Here is a 13,693-nt window from a genome sequence, read left to right as displayed (position 1 = left end):
ATTTTTTTAAAGATTTTTTTTTGTAGAAACAGGACCTCACTTTGTTTTCTGGGGTGGTCTTTTTTTTATTATTTATTTATTTATTTTTGAAATGGAATCTTGCACTATTGCCAGGCTGGAGTGCAAGTGGAGTGATCCTAGCTCACTGCAATCTCCACCTCCTGGGTTCAACTGATTCCCCTGCCTCAGCCTCCCAAGTAGCTGGGATTAAAGGCACATGCCACCACGCCCGGCTGATTTTTTTTTTTTTTTGTATTTTAGTAGAGACGGGGTTTCACCATGTTGGCCAGGATGGCCTCGATCGCCTGACCTCGTGATCCACCTGCCTTGGCCTCCCAAAGTACTGGGATTACAGGCATGAGCCACCGTGCCCAGCTTCTGGGATGGTCTTGAACTCAGGGCCTGAAGTGATCTTCTTACCTCACCTCCCAAAGTGTTGGGATTACAGATATGAGCAACCATGCCTGGACTTTTTTTTTTTTTTTTTTTAAGATATAGGTAGGACCAGAGCTGGGCCCAGTGGCTCACTTCTATAATCCCAGCTATTTGGGAAGCCCAGGAGGGTGGATGGCTTGAGCTCAGGAATTCGATACCAGCCTAGGCAACATGGCAAAACTCCATCTCTACTAAAAATACAAAAATTAGCCAGGGATGGTGGCCTGCACCTGTAGTCCTGCTACTCAGGAGGGTGAGGTAGGAGGATCAATTGAGCCTAGGAGGCGGAGGTTGCAGTGAGCCAAGATCACTCCACTGCATTCCAGCCTGGATGCAGAGCCAGACTCTGTCTCAGGGGAAAAAAAAAAAAAAAAAAGGTACAAGGAGGCTGGGCATGGTGGCTCACTCCTGTAATCTCAGCACTTTGGGAGGCCAAGGTGGGCCGATCACTTGAGTCCAGGAGTTTAAGACCAACCTTCGGCCGGGCGCGGTGGCTCAAGCCTGTAATCCCAGCACTTTGGGAGGCCGAGACGGGCGGATCACGAGGTCAGGAGATCGAGACCATCCCGGCTAACACGGTGAAACCCCGTCTCTACTAAAAATACAAAAAAAACTAGCCGGGCGAGGTGGCCGGCGCCTGTAGTCCCAGCTACTCGGGAGGCTGAGGCAGGAGAATGGCGTAAACCCGGGAGGCGGAGCTTGCAGTGAGCTGAGATCTGGCCACTGCACTCCAGTCCGGGCGACAGAGCGAGACTCTGCCTCAAAAAAAAAAAAAAAAAAAAAAAAATAAGACCAACCTTCAAGACCAGCCTGGGCAACGCGGTGAAACCCTGTATCTACTAAAAAATAAATAGTATTAATAAATAAAAATTAAAAAGATATAATTAACAGCTAGGTGCAGTGGCACAGGCATGTAATTCCAGCACTTTGGGAGACCACGAAGGAGAATCTCTTGAAGCCAGGATTTTGAGACCAGCCTGAGCAACATGGTGAGACTCCATCTCTACCAAAAAAATACGGAAATTAGGCAGGCATGGTGGCATGGCACGTGTGGTGCCAGCTACTCTGGAGACTGAAGTGGAAGGATTGCTTGAGCCCTGGAAATGGAGATTGCAGTAAGTGGAGATTGCACCACTGCACTACACTGTTGTCTGAGCAACAGAGGGAGACCCTGTTTAAAAAAAGAAAACATGCTGGAACTCATAGATACAATGGATTGGGTGCTCAGGGTTTTCCCTAATCACTAGGTAAAACCAGCATGGTTGATGTCTTTGTGAAGGTACTTTTCCAGCTACACCCAAGCTTTAATGCACAGGCAATCACCAGGAATCTTGTTAAAATGCAGACTGTGATTAGTAGGTGTGGGTTGGATCTGAGCTTTTACGTTTCTTTTTTTCTTTCTTTCTTTTGTTGAGAAGGAGTCTCACTCTGTCACCGAGACTGGAGTGCAGTGGCATGATTTTGGCTCACTGCAACCTCCATCTCCTGGGTTCAAGCAATTCTCCTGCCTCAGCCTCCTGAGTAGCTGGGATTACAGGTGCACGCCACCACGCCCAGCTAATGTTTTTTGTATTTTGAATAGAGACGGGGTTTTGCCATGTTGACCAGGCTGGTCTCGAACTCGTAACCTCAGGTGATCCACCCACCTTGGCCTCCCAAGTGCTAGGATTACAGGCATTAGCCACCAAGCCTGGCCAGATTTTGCATTTCTAATAAACTCACAGATGCTGCCTATGCTGATGGTCTACTGACCGCATTTGGAGTGTAAGGAGTCTGGAGTGTAAGGACTATGTCATCAGGAGAATATCAGCTGCGGCTCCTTCAGGTGTTTCTGTGTGAGGGCTGTCCTGTCCTTCATATAGTATATAGCTTCTCCCCACCTTGGCCAGCACCATCTCTGTTCCACCCCCCACCCCCCAGGTCTTTAACAGGTTTTACACACACACACACACACACACACACACGTACGTGTTTTGTTTGTTGTTTTTGAGACAGGGTCTTGTTCTGTGGTCAGGCTGGAGTGCAGTGGTGTGATCACGGCTCACTGCAGTCTCAGCCTCCCGGGATCAAACCATCCTCCCACCTCAGTCTCCCGAGGAGCTGGGACTAGAGGTGCGTGCCACTATGCCTAGCTAATTTTTGTTTTGTTTTGTTTTTGAGAAGGAGCTTCGCTCTTTTTGCTCAGGCTGGAGTACAGTGGTGCCATCTCAGCTCACCGCAACCTCTGCCTCCTGGGTTCAAGCAATTCTCCCTGCCTCAGCCTCCCAAGTAGCTGGGATTAAAGGCGCATGCCACCACACCTGGCTAATTTTTTGTATTTTTAGTAGAGATGGGGTTTCACCATGTTGGCCAGGCTGGTCTCGAACTCCTGACCTCAGGTGATCCTACCCGCCTTGGCCTCCCAAAGTGCTGGGATTACAGGCCTGAGCCACCATGCCCAGCCATGCCTGGTTAATTTTTAAATTGTTTGGACAGACAGATGCAGGGGGGTAGGTCTCCCTGTGTTACCTAGGCTGGTCTTGAGCTCCTGGTTTCACGCGATCCTCTCGCCATGGCTCCCAAAATGCTGGGATTACAGGCGGGAGCCACTGTGCCCCACCTTCAACGGGTTTCTTGTTCTGAGGTCTGAGAGTGTTTGCCAGACCCACAGCTGCCTGACCCAGGGCCTGTTTCCTATCTCGGGAGAGGCCTTTTGTGCTACTTCTCCTTGAGATGCTACTCCCTCCCATCCCCCAGGAAGTGATATATGGCCTCTCCTCCCTTTTGCAGGGATACTTGGCAACCAGACCCTTTGTGTATTTATGGCCCATTAACAAACTTTATCTAAGAGATAAGAAAGATCAGTGAAAACCAGCTGCCCTTTGTTCAGATCATTTCACTTTGAAATAAGCCTTACCCCTCTCTATTTTTAGTCTGCTGTTTATTTTGTAGGTTTGAGTAAGGTGATTATAGCCCAAGGTTTGTTTTGATCTTTGTTCCTTAAGCTCTGGGGTGATTGGTAAACATTTTAGAAGCCAGTGGCTACTAGCTTTTATTTTAACTTTTTCAGGGTCATAGAATTGTAGACTTTGACCATAGGAAAGGGCTTTCAAGGAGTTGTAGGTTGGCCCCCCTCCATCTGACAAACGGGAAACAGGAGTTTTCTGTCGGGAGCCCCTGGAGTTTCTGTACCTTACCAAACACTACACAATTCAGGGCCGACTGGGCTGCTAGAGTCCCTCAGACCTTTTAAACTGTGCTCCAAGGAGCTGCTTAGACCTGCCTGCCCTGATATGTTTGTGTTTGGAGGAGTGGAGATAAAGGCATACCTCAAGCAAAGCAGCGCCATTCATAACACTTTCATCCATTTCACATCCATTTCATAAAATCTAAGATTTTAGAACTTGGATTTTATTTGAACAATGAGCTTTATATATTAAAAGAATTAACCATTTTATTTCACCATGATGCCTGCAAATTAGTCTTTATTAAATATCTACAGTTTAAGAGAGTCACATTTTCTATTCTCATTTTTCATGCAAGTTTGAGCCAGAGCTAAAATTCTGTATCTGTGGAAAAGCTAAAGAAAGGAAGTCTGACACTTAGAACATTTAAATACAATATTTAAATACCCATTTTATCTTAGGCAGGAACTCATGCTGTAAAAGTATGTCTTACATTTAGAAAGATAGAACATGCATCATCTCGTCTAGTCACTGTTAGCATTTTTATGATACTTTTCCAACTCTTACGTTGAAAGTTATACACATTGATTTTCGCCCAAGCCTTGGTAAATTAAAAACCCTTGTTGAGATACAATTTACTTAACACATAATTCTCCAATTTAAGCTGTACAATTCAATGTCTTTTAGCCTATTCACAGACTTGTGCAACTATCTCCACTATCTAAATCCAGAACATTGTCATCATTCCAAAAAGAAACCCTGTTGGCTGGGCATGGTGGCTCACGCATGTAATCCCAGCACTTTGGGAGGCCGAGGTGGACGGATCACGAGGTCAGGAGATTGAGACCACACTGGCTAACATAGTGAAATCCCGTCTCTACTAAAAATACAAAAATTGGCCGGACATGGTGGAGCGCAACTGTAGTCCCAGCTACTCAGGAGGCTGGTGTAGGAGTATCGCTTGAACCCGGGAGGCAGAGGTTGCAGTGAGCCAAGATCACGCCGCTGCACTCCAGTCTGGGCGACAGAGCGAGACTCCATCTCAAAAAAAAAAAAAAGAAAGAAAAGATGCTTCAAGATGAAACTGATTATTTTCCCAGCCACTGGCTGCCAGAAACTCATTGGAGTGGACGATGAATGCAAACTTCGTACTTTTTATGAGAAGCGTATGGCCACAGAAGTTGCTGCTGATGCTCTGGGTGAAGAATGGAAGGGTTATGTGGTCTAAATCAGTGGTGGGAACGACAAATTTCCCCATGAAGCAGGATGTCTTAACCCATGACCATGTCCACCTGCTGCTGAGTAAGGGGCATTCCTGTTACAGACCAAGGAGAACGGGACAAAGAAAGAGAAAATCAGTTCGTGGTTGCATTGTGGATGCCAATCTGAGCGTTCTCAACTTGGTTATTGTGAAAAAAAAAAGGAGAGAAGGATATTCCTGGACTGACGGACTGACTGATACTATGGTGCCTCGTCACCTGGGGCCCAAAAGAGCTAGCAGAATTCGCAAACTTTTTCTTTTCTTCTTCTTTTTTTTTTTTTGAAATGGAGTCTCGGTCTGTCACCCAGGCTGGAATGCAGTGGTGTGATCTCGGCTCACTGCAACCTCTGCCTCCAGGGTACAAGCGGTTCTGCTGCCTCAGCCTCCCAAGTAGCTGGGATTACAGGTGCCCATCACCACGCTCAGCTAATTTTTTGTATTTTTAGTAGAGATGGTGTTCACTATGTTGGCCAAGCTGGTCTCGAACTCCTGACCTTGTGATTCACCCACCTCAGCCTTCAAAAGTGCTAGGATTACAGGCATGAGCCACTGCGCCTGGCCAAACTTTTCAGTCTCTCTAAAGAAGATGATGTCCGCCAGTATGTTGTAAGAAAGCGCTTAAGCAAAGAAGGTAAGAAACCTAGGACCTAGAAACAAAACACCCAAGATTCAGTGTATTGTTGCTCCACGTGTCTTGCAGCACAGATGGCAGTGTATTGCTCTGAAGAAGCAGCTTACTAAGAAAAATAAGGAAGAGGCTGCAGAATATGCTAAACTTTTGGCCAAGAGAATGAAAGAGGCTAAGGAGAAGTGCCAGGAACAATTTGCGAAGAGACGCAGACTTTCCTCTCTGCGAGCTTCTGCTTCTAAGTGAGTAACAAATAAGATCAGACTTGCAAAAAAAAAAAAGAAAGAAAGAAAAAGAAAAGAAACCCTGTCACTCCCATTGCCCTCTTCTCAGCCCCTGGCAATCACTAGGCTACTTCTTATATCTACAGATTGCCTATACTGGATATTTTATTTAAATGAAATCATACAGTATGTGGCCTTTTGTGTCTGGCTTCTTTCACATAGCATAATGTTTCCCAGTTTCATCCATGTCGTAGCATGTATCACTACTCATTCTTTTTTATGCCTGGATAATAACCCATTGTATGGCTATACCACGTTTTGTTTATTCATTCATTAGTTGATGGAAATTTGAGTTTTTTCCACCTTTTGGCCATTATAAATGATACTGCTGTGATTAATGGTGTATAAGAATTTGGCCAGGCAGGGTGGCTCAAGCCTGTAATAGCAGCACTTTGGGAGGCCGAGGCGGACGATCACTTGAGCTCAGGAGTTGGAGACCAGCCTGGCCAACGTGGTGAAACCCCATCTCTACTAAAAATACAAAAACTAGCTGGGCAAGGTGGCAGGTGCCTGTAATCCTAGCTACTCGGGAGGCTTGCAGTTAGCCAAGATCACACCATTGCACTCCAGCCTAGGCAACAGAGCAAGACTCTGTCTCGAAAAAAAGAATTTGAGTACTTGTTTTTAATTCTTTTGGATATATACCTAGGAGTAGAATTTCTGGGTCATATGTTAATTCTGTGTCTAACTGTTGAAGGAACCACCAAATAGTTTTCCATAGAGGCTGTACCATCCTACATTTCTTCTAGCAATGTACAAGAGTTCCAATTTTTCCATATCCTCACCATCTATATATCTAAACTATAAAAAGAACAGCCTTGTTAGATACATGATTTGCATATATTTTCTCCCATTCTGTGATTTGGCTTTTCATTTTCTTGATGATGTCCTTGGAAGCAAAAAGTTTTATATTTCAGTGATGTTCAATGTGTAGAATAAAATTTATAGGAGGCCATTGATTTGGACTGAGCTCCTGTCCTAGGCCTAACAGACCCAACCAAAATGGTACTTATGCTGAAATTGCATGTCACTAAGTCAAAACTAAGATCTTTATCTGACCTTCTGAGAAATCAGGAGAGAGAGAGAGAGAGAGAGAATAGCCAAATCCTCGAATAGGCCAGTTTTAGCTGGCATAATAAGGAAATCCCCTCTGCCTGTCTGTAAAGGCTATCTCTGGCATGATAAGGAAGTCCTCTCTGCCTGTTTATAAAAGCAATCTCTTCTGCTTTGCTCGTTGGAAGACTCACTCTGTTTTATAGAATGATATATTGCCTGAGTTTAGAATCACAAATAAATAACAATTAAGATTTTTAAATGTGTGGTAATTTTGTCTTTTGACAAATATATTCATTTGTTCTTTTGTCATTTGTGCTTTTGATGTCATATCTTAGAAACCATTGTCTAATGAAAGTTCCTGAAGATGTACACATATGTTTTCTTTTAAAACTCTAATACTTTTCACTCTTACATTTGGGTGTATGGTCCATTTTGATTTTATTTATTTGGGTTTTTTTTGTTGTTGTTTATTTTTTTTTGTTTGTTTGTTTTTGAGACGGAGTCTTGCTCTGTCACCCGGGCTGGAGTGCAGTGGCCGGATCTCAGCTCACTGCAAGCTCCTCCTCCCGGGTTTACGCCATTCTCCTGCCTCAGCCTCCCCAGTAGCTGGGACTACAGGCGCCAGCCACCTCGCCCGGCTAGCTTTTTGTATTTTTCAGTAGAGACGGGGTTTCACCGTATTAGCCAGGATGGTCTCAAACTCCTGACCTCGTGATCCGCCCGTCTCGGCCTCCCAAAGTGCTGGGATTACAGGCTTGGGCCACCGCGCCCGGCCTGTTTGTTTTTTGAGATGGAGTCTTGCTCTGTCGCCCAGGCTGGAGTGCAGTGGTGTGATCTTGGTTCACTGCCAGCTTCACCTCCCAGGTTCACGCCATTCTCCTGCCTCAGCCTCCCGAGTAGCTGGGACTACAGGCGCCCGCCACCATGCCCAACTAATTTTTTGTATTTTTAGTAGAGACAGGGTTTCACCACGTCAGCCAGGATGGTCTCGATCTCCTGACCTTGTGATCCGCCCACCTCGGCCTCCCAAAGTGCTGGGATTACAGGCATGAGCCACCGCACCCAGCCAATTTTGAGGTTTTTTTTTTTAGATAGGGTGTTGCTCAATTGCCCAGGCTTCAGTGCAATGGCACAATCATGGCAGTTGGCTCACTGCAACTTCCAAAACTCTTAGGCTCAAGCAATCCTCCTGTCTCAGCCTCCTGAATAGCTAGGACTACAGATGCTTGCCACCACACATGGCTAATTTTTAAATTTCTTTAAGAGACATGTCTTTTTTGTATGTGTGGGTGTGAAAGGGTCTTGCTCTATTGCCCAGGCTGGAGTCCAGTGGCACGATCAGCTTGCTGGACTCAAGTGATCCTTTCATCTTAGCCTCCTGAGTAGCTGAAACTACAAACACACACCATCATGCCCAAGTAATTTTTTTAATTTTTAGTAGGGACGAAGTCTTACTATATCATTCAGGCTGGTCTTGAACTCCTGGGCTTAAGTGATCCTCCCACCTCAGCCTCTGAAAGTGCTAGGATTACAGGACAAAGCCACTGTGCCTAGCCTGGACTTAATTTTTGTATATGAAGTGAGCTAGGGTTCTAACTTCATTTTTTTTTTTCACCTGACATCCATTTGTTTCAGCATTATTTGTTGAAAAGGTAGTTTATTTGGGTCAAGTTTGAGGACTGCAACCTGGGACCTTTGATTAACTTGCCCTGAATATATGCTCTGATCAGCAGCGTTACAAGTGAATTTTTAAAGAAAAAAAGAAGAGATAGTTCCTAAGTTGTTTACCAAGAATTTACCATAAAATAACTAACTATTAATTGGCTATACATTGACTTTTCTTTTTAATTTTATGTTGTTTTATTTTATTTTGTAGAGACAGGGTTTTACCATGTTACCTAGGCTGGTCTTGAACTCCTGAACTCAGGGGATCCACCTGCCTTGGCCTCCCAAAGTGCTGAGATTACAGGCATGAGACACCACGCCTGGCTTCTTTTGGCTTTTGGTTTTGTTTAAGATAGGGTCTCACTGTTGCTTAGGCTGGACCATACTGGTGCAAGCACAAATCACTGCAGCCTCTACCTCCCAGGCTCAAGCAATCCTCCCACCTCAGTCCTGTAAGTATCTGGGTGTGCACCACCACACCTAGTTAATTGGTTTTAAAATTTTTTGTAGAGATGGGTTCTTTCTATGTTGCCCAGGCTGGTCTGGAACTCCTGGGCTCAACCAGTCCTCCCCTGCCTCTGCCTCTCAAAGTGTTGAGATTATAGCACCGTGCCTGGCCCCAAATCCCTTTAAACAATTGTCCCCTGGACGTGTATGTGGGTGGGCAGGGGAGCTTGACATACTCATGTCTCTCTGGCCTCAATAAATTTTGCATCTCAACATCCCAGACTGCTCTAAGCTATTTTTCTTTACTCAGAAATCAGCATGTAGGCTGGGCATGGTGGCTCATCCCTGTAATCCCAGCACTTTGGTAAGCCTGCCTAGGTGGGAGGATAGCTTGAGCCCAGGAATTTGAGATCAGTCCTGATCTCAAATAGCAGGACCACATATATATAAAATTTAAAAAAATTAGTTGGGGCCTGGTACAGTGACTTACACCTATAATCCTAGCACTTTGGGAGGCCAAGGCAGTTGGATTACCTGAGGTCAGGAGTTCGAGATCAGCCTGGCCAATATGGCAAAACCCTGTCTCTACTAAAAATACAAAAATTATCTGGACGTGGTTGTGAGCACCTGTAATCCCAGCTACTCAGGAGGCTGAGGCAGGAGAATCGCTTGAACCCAGGGAACAGAGGTTGCAGTGAGCTGAGATTATACCACTTCACTTCAGCCTGGGCCAAAGAGTGAAACTGTCTCAAAAAAACAAACAACAAAAAAAAATTAGTTGGGTATAGTGGCATGTACCTGTAGTCCCAGTTACTTGGGAGGCAAGGTGGGAGGATGGCCTGAGCCTGGGATGTCAAGGCTTCAATGAGCCCTGATCTCATCACTGCACTCCAGTCTGGGTGACAGAACAAGACCCTGTCTCAAAAAAAAAAAAAAAAAAAAAAAAGCCAGACATGGTGGCAACAGTCTGTGGTCCCAACTACTTAGGAGGCTGAGGTGGGAGGATCACTTGAGCCCAGTAGATTGAGGCTGCAGTAAACTGTGACTGCACCATTGCCTTCCAGCCTGAGGGACAGAGTGAGACCCTGGCTCATAAATAAATAAGAAGTCAGAATGCATGTGTCCTCCAATTTTATTCTTCCTCTTCCTGATTGCATTGGCTATTCTCAGTCCTTTGAATTTCCAAACTCTTTTCAGAATCAGCTTGTTGATTTCTGCGAAGAAGACAGCTGGGGTTTCGAGAGGAGTGGTGTTAAATGTGTAAATCAGTTTGGGGAGTACTGCCATCTTAACAATATTAAGTCTTACAATCCATGAACATAGGATGTCTTTCCATTGATTTAGATCTTTTAAAATTTATTTCAGCAATGTTTGTAGTTTTCAGAGTACACGTTATGCAATTCTTTTGTTAAATGTATTCTATGTACTTTATTTATTTATCTATTTATTTATTTATTTATTTATTTGAGACAGAGTCTTGCTCTGTCACCCAGGTTGGACTGCAGTGGTGTGATCTCAGCTCAATGCGACCTCCACCTCCTGGGGTTCAAGCAATTCTCCTGCCTCAGCCTCCCAAGTAGCTGGGACTACAGGCGCATGCTACCACACCCTGCTAATTTTTATATTTTTACTAGAGAAGAGGTTTCACCATGTTGGCCAGACTGGTCTCAAACTCCTGACCTCAGGTGATATGCCCACCTCAGCCTCCCAAAGTGCTGGGATTATAGGCATGAGCCACCATGGGCAACTGTATTTTTGTTTTTAATTTATTTTTTTGAGATAGGATCTCATGGCCGGGTGCGGTGGCTCAAGCCTGTAATCCCAGCACTTTGGGAGGCCGAGACGGGCGGATCATGAGGTCAGGAGATCGAGACCATCCTGGCTAACACGGTGAAACCCCGTCTCTACTAAAAAAATACAAAAAACTAGCCGGGCGAGGTGGCAGGCGCCTGTAGTCCCAGCTACTGGGGAGGCTGAGGCAGGAGAATGGCGTAAACCCGGGAGGCGGAGCTTGCAGCGACCTGAGATCCGGCCAATGCACTCCAGCCTGGGCGACAGCGCGAGACTCCGTCTCAAAAAAAAAAAAAAAAAAAAAGATAGGATCTCATTCTGTCAACCAACCTGGACTTCAGTGGTGCAATTATAGGTCACTGCAGCCTCAACTTCCCGGACTCAAACCCTCTTCCCACCTCAACTTCCCGAGTAGCTGAGCTACACAGCTGCATGCCACGACACCCAGCAAACTTTTTTTTTTTGAGACGGAGTCTGGCTCGTTGTCCAGGCTAGAGTACAGTGGCTCGATTTTGGCTCACTGCAACCTCCACCTCCTGGGTTCAAGTGATTCTCCTGCCTCAGCCTCCTGAATAGCTGGGATTACAGGCCCCCGCCACCATGCCTGGCTAATTTTTGTATTTTTAGTAGAGATGGGTTTTCACCATGTTGGCCAGGCTGGTCTTGAACTGATCTAAGGTGATCCACCTGCCTCAGCCTCCCAAAGTGCTGGGATTACAGGTGTGAACCACTGCACCAGGCCTCACCCAGCAATTTTTTTGTTTTTTTTTGAGGCGGAATCTCACTCGATTGCCTAAGCTGGAGTGCAGTGGCATGATCTTGGCTCACTGCAATCGCTGCCTCCTGGGTTCAAGTGTTTCTCCTGCCTCAGCCTCCAAAGTAGCTGGGATTACAGGCACCTGCCACCACGCCTAGCTAATTTTTGTGTTTTTAGTAGAGACGGTGTTTTGCCACATTGGCCAGGCTGGTCTCAAACTCTTGACCTCAGGTGATCTGCTCTACTCGGCCTCCCAAAGTGCTGGGATTATAGACATGAGCCACCCCTCCCAGCCCACTCAGCAAATGTTTAAAAAGAATTTTTGTGGAGTTGGGGCTCTCACTGTATTAACCAGATTGGTCTTGAACTCCTGGCCTCAAGTGATCCTCCCACCTCAGCCTCCAAAGTGTCAGGATTACAAGTGAGAGCCACCATGTGTGGCCTGTATTTTTTTTTAATGCTGTTGTAAATGAAATTGCTTTCCTAATTTCATTTTGGGATTGTTCCCTACTAGTGTAAAGAACTGATTTTTTTTTTTTTTTTTTTTTTGTAAAGTTGATGTACCCTGCAACCTTGCTGAAGTCATTTTTAAATTCTTTTTTTTTTTTGAGACGGAGTCTTGCTCTGCCACCCAGGCTGGAGTGCAGTGGCCGGATCTCAGCTCACTGCAAGCTCCGTCTCCCGGGTTTACGCCATTCTCCTGCCTCAGCCTCCCGAGTAGCTGGGACTACAGGCGCCCGCCTCATCACCCGGCTAGTTTTTTGTATTTTTAAGTAGAGACAGGGTTTCACCGTATTAGCCAGGATGGTCTCGATCTCCTGACCTCGTGATCCGCCCGTCTCGGCCTCCCAAAGTGCTGGGATTACAGGCTTGAGCCACCGCGCCCGGCCGTCATTTTAAAATTCTAATAGTTTTTTTTTAGTAAATTCCTTAAAGTTTTCTTTCTTTCTTTCTTTCTTACTTTTTTTTTTTTTTTTTTGAGATGGAGTCTCGGTCTGTCACCCAGGCTGGAGTGCAGTGGTATGATCTCAGCTCACTGCAACTTCTGCCTCCTGGGTTCAAGCGATTGTCCTGCCTCAGCCACCTGAAAATTTTTTGTATACAAGATCATACACCCTGCAAGTAGAGATTGTGTTACTTCTTATTTTCCAATCTGGAGACCTTGTATTTATTTATTTTCTTGCCTAATAGCCCTCACTGGAACCTCCAGTGCAATGTTGAATGGCAGTGGCAAAGTGAACATGCTTGTCTTATTTCTGATGTTAAAGGAAAAGCATTCAGTCTTTCACCATTAAGTGTGATGTTAGTGATGAGGTTTTAGCTATGTCTACAATGCCAGTGCATATCCTAATATAGAAGTTCCAGCTGAGGGTGGAAATAGAGAACAGAGGTCAGAAGAAAAAGTTGGGCTACATTTGGGAATCCTCAGTATTCAGATGAGAGTTGAAGTTATGGAAATTTAAGACTGTCCAGGGCAGATCGCATAGGATGAGAAGAGGATTGGGGATTGATATGGTTTGGCTTTGTGTCTCCACCCAAATCTCATTTTGAATTGTAATTCCCATGTGTTGTGGGAGGGACCTGGTGGGCGGTGATTGGATCATGGGGGTGGTTTCCCTATGCTGTTCTCATAATAGTGAGGGAGTTCTCATGAGATCTGATGGTTTAAAAGTGGCAGTTTTCCCTGCGCTCACTCTCTCCTGCCATCTTGTGAGGGAGGTGCTTGCTCCCCCTTCTCTTTCCACGATGATTTTAAGTTTCTTAAGGCCTCCCCAGCCATGAATAACTGAGTCAACTAAACCTCTTTCCTTCATAAATTACCCAGTCTCAGGCAGTTCTTTATAGTAGTATGAGAATGGACTAAAACAGAGAATTGGTACTAACAGAGTGAGGTGCTGCTATAAAGATAACCTGAAAATGTGGAAGTGACTTTGGAACTCGGTAATGAGCAGAGGTTGGAACAACTTGGAGGGCTCAAAAGAAGACAGGAAGATGTGGGAAAGTTTGGAGCTTACTAGAAACTTGTTGAATGGTTTTGACCAACATGCTGATAGTGATATGGACAATGAAGGCTGAGGTGGTCTCAGATGGAGATGAGGAATTTTTTGGGAACTGGAGCAAAGGTCACTCTTGCTATGCTTTAGCAAAAAGACTGGTGGCATTTTGCCCCTGCCCTAGAAATCTGTTGAACTTTGAACTTGAGAG

At 45.3% G+C, this 13,693-nt stretch overlaps 1 protein-coding gene and 1 pseudogene across 1 annotated transcript in view; both read left to right on the top strand.

The window, feature by feature from the left end:
* LOC117099242 (translation initiation factor IF-2-like) overlaps positions 1 to 5,769 on the top strand; it is a 30,249-nt gene extending 24,480 nt beyond the window's left edge. The window contains exon 4 of the mRNA XM_033238704.1: positions 5,561 to 5,769. The gene's annotated coding sequence lies outside the window, so the exon portion shown is untranslated. The remainder of the gene's footprint in view (positions 1 to 5,560) is intronic.
* Positions 4,613 to 13,693, top strand: part of LOC117098621 — a 72,313-nt pseudogene continuing 63,232 nt past the window's right edge.

The sequence above is a fragment of the Trachypithecus francoisi genome, unplaced genomic scaffold (genome assembly GCF_009764315.1).
Source record: "Trachypithecus francoisi isolate TF-2019V2 unplaced genomic scaffold, Tfra_2.0 Lachesis_group16, whole genome shotgun sequence".
In the NCBI taxonomy this organism is placed as follows: domain Eukaryota; kingdom Metazoa; phylum Chordata; class Mammalia; order Primates; family Cercopithecidae; genus Trachypithecus; species Trachypithecus francoisi.
This window is presented reverse-complemented; position numbering and strand designations above follow the sequence as displayed.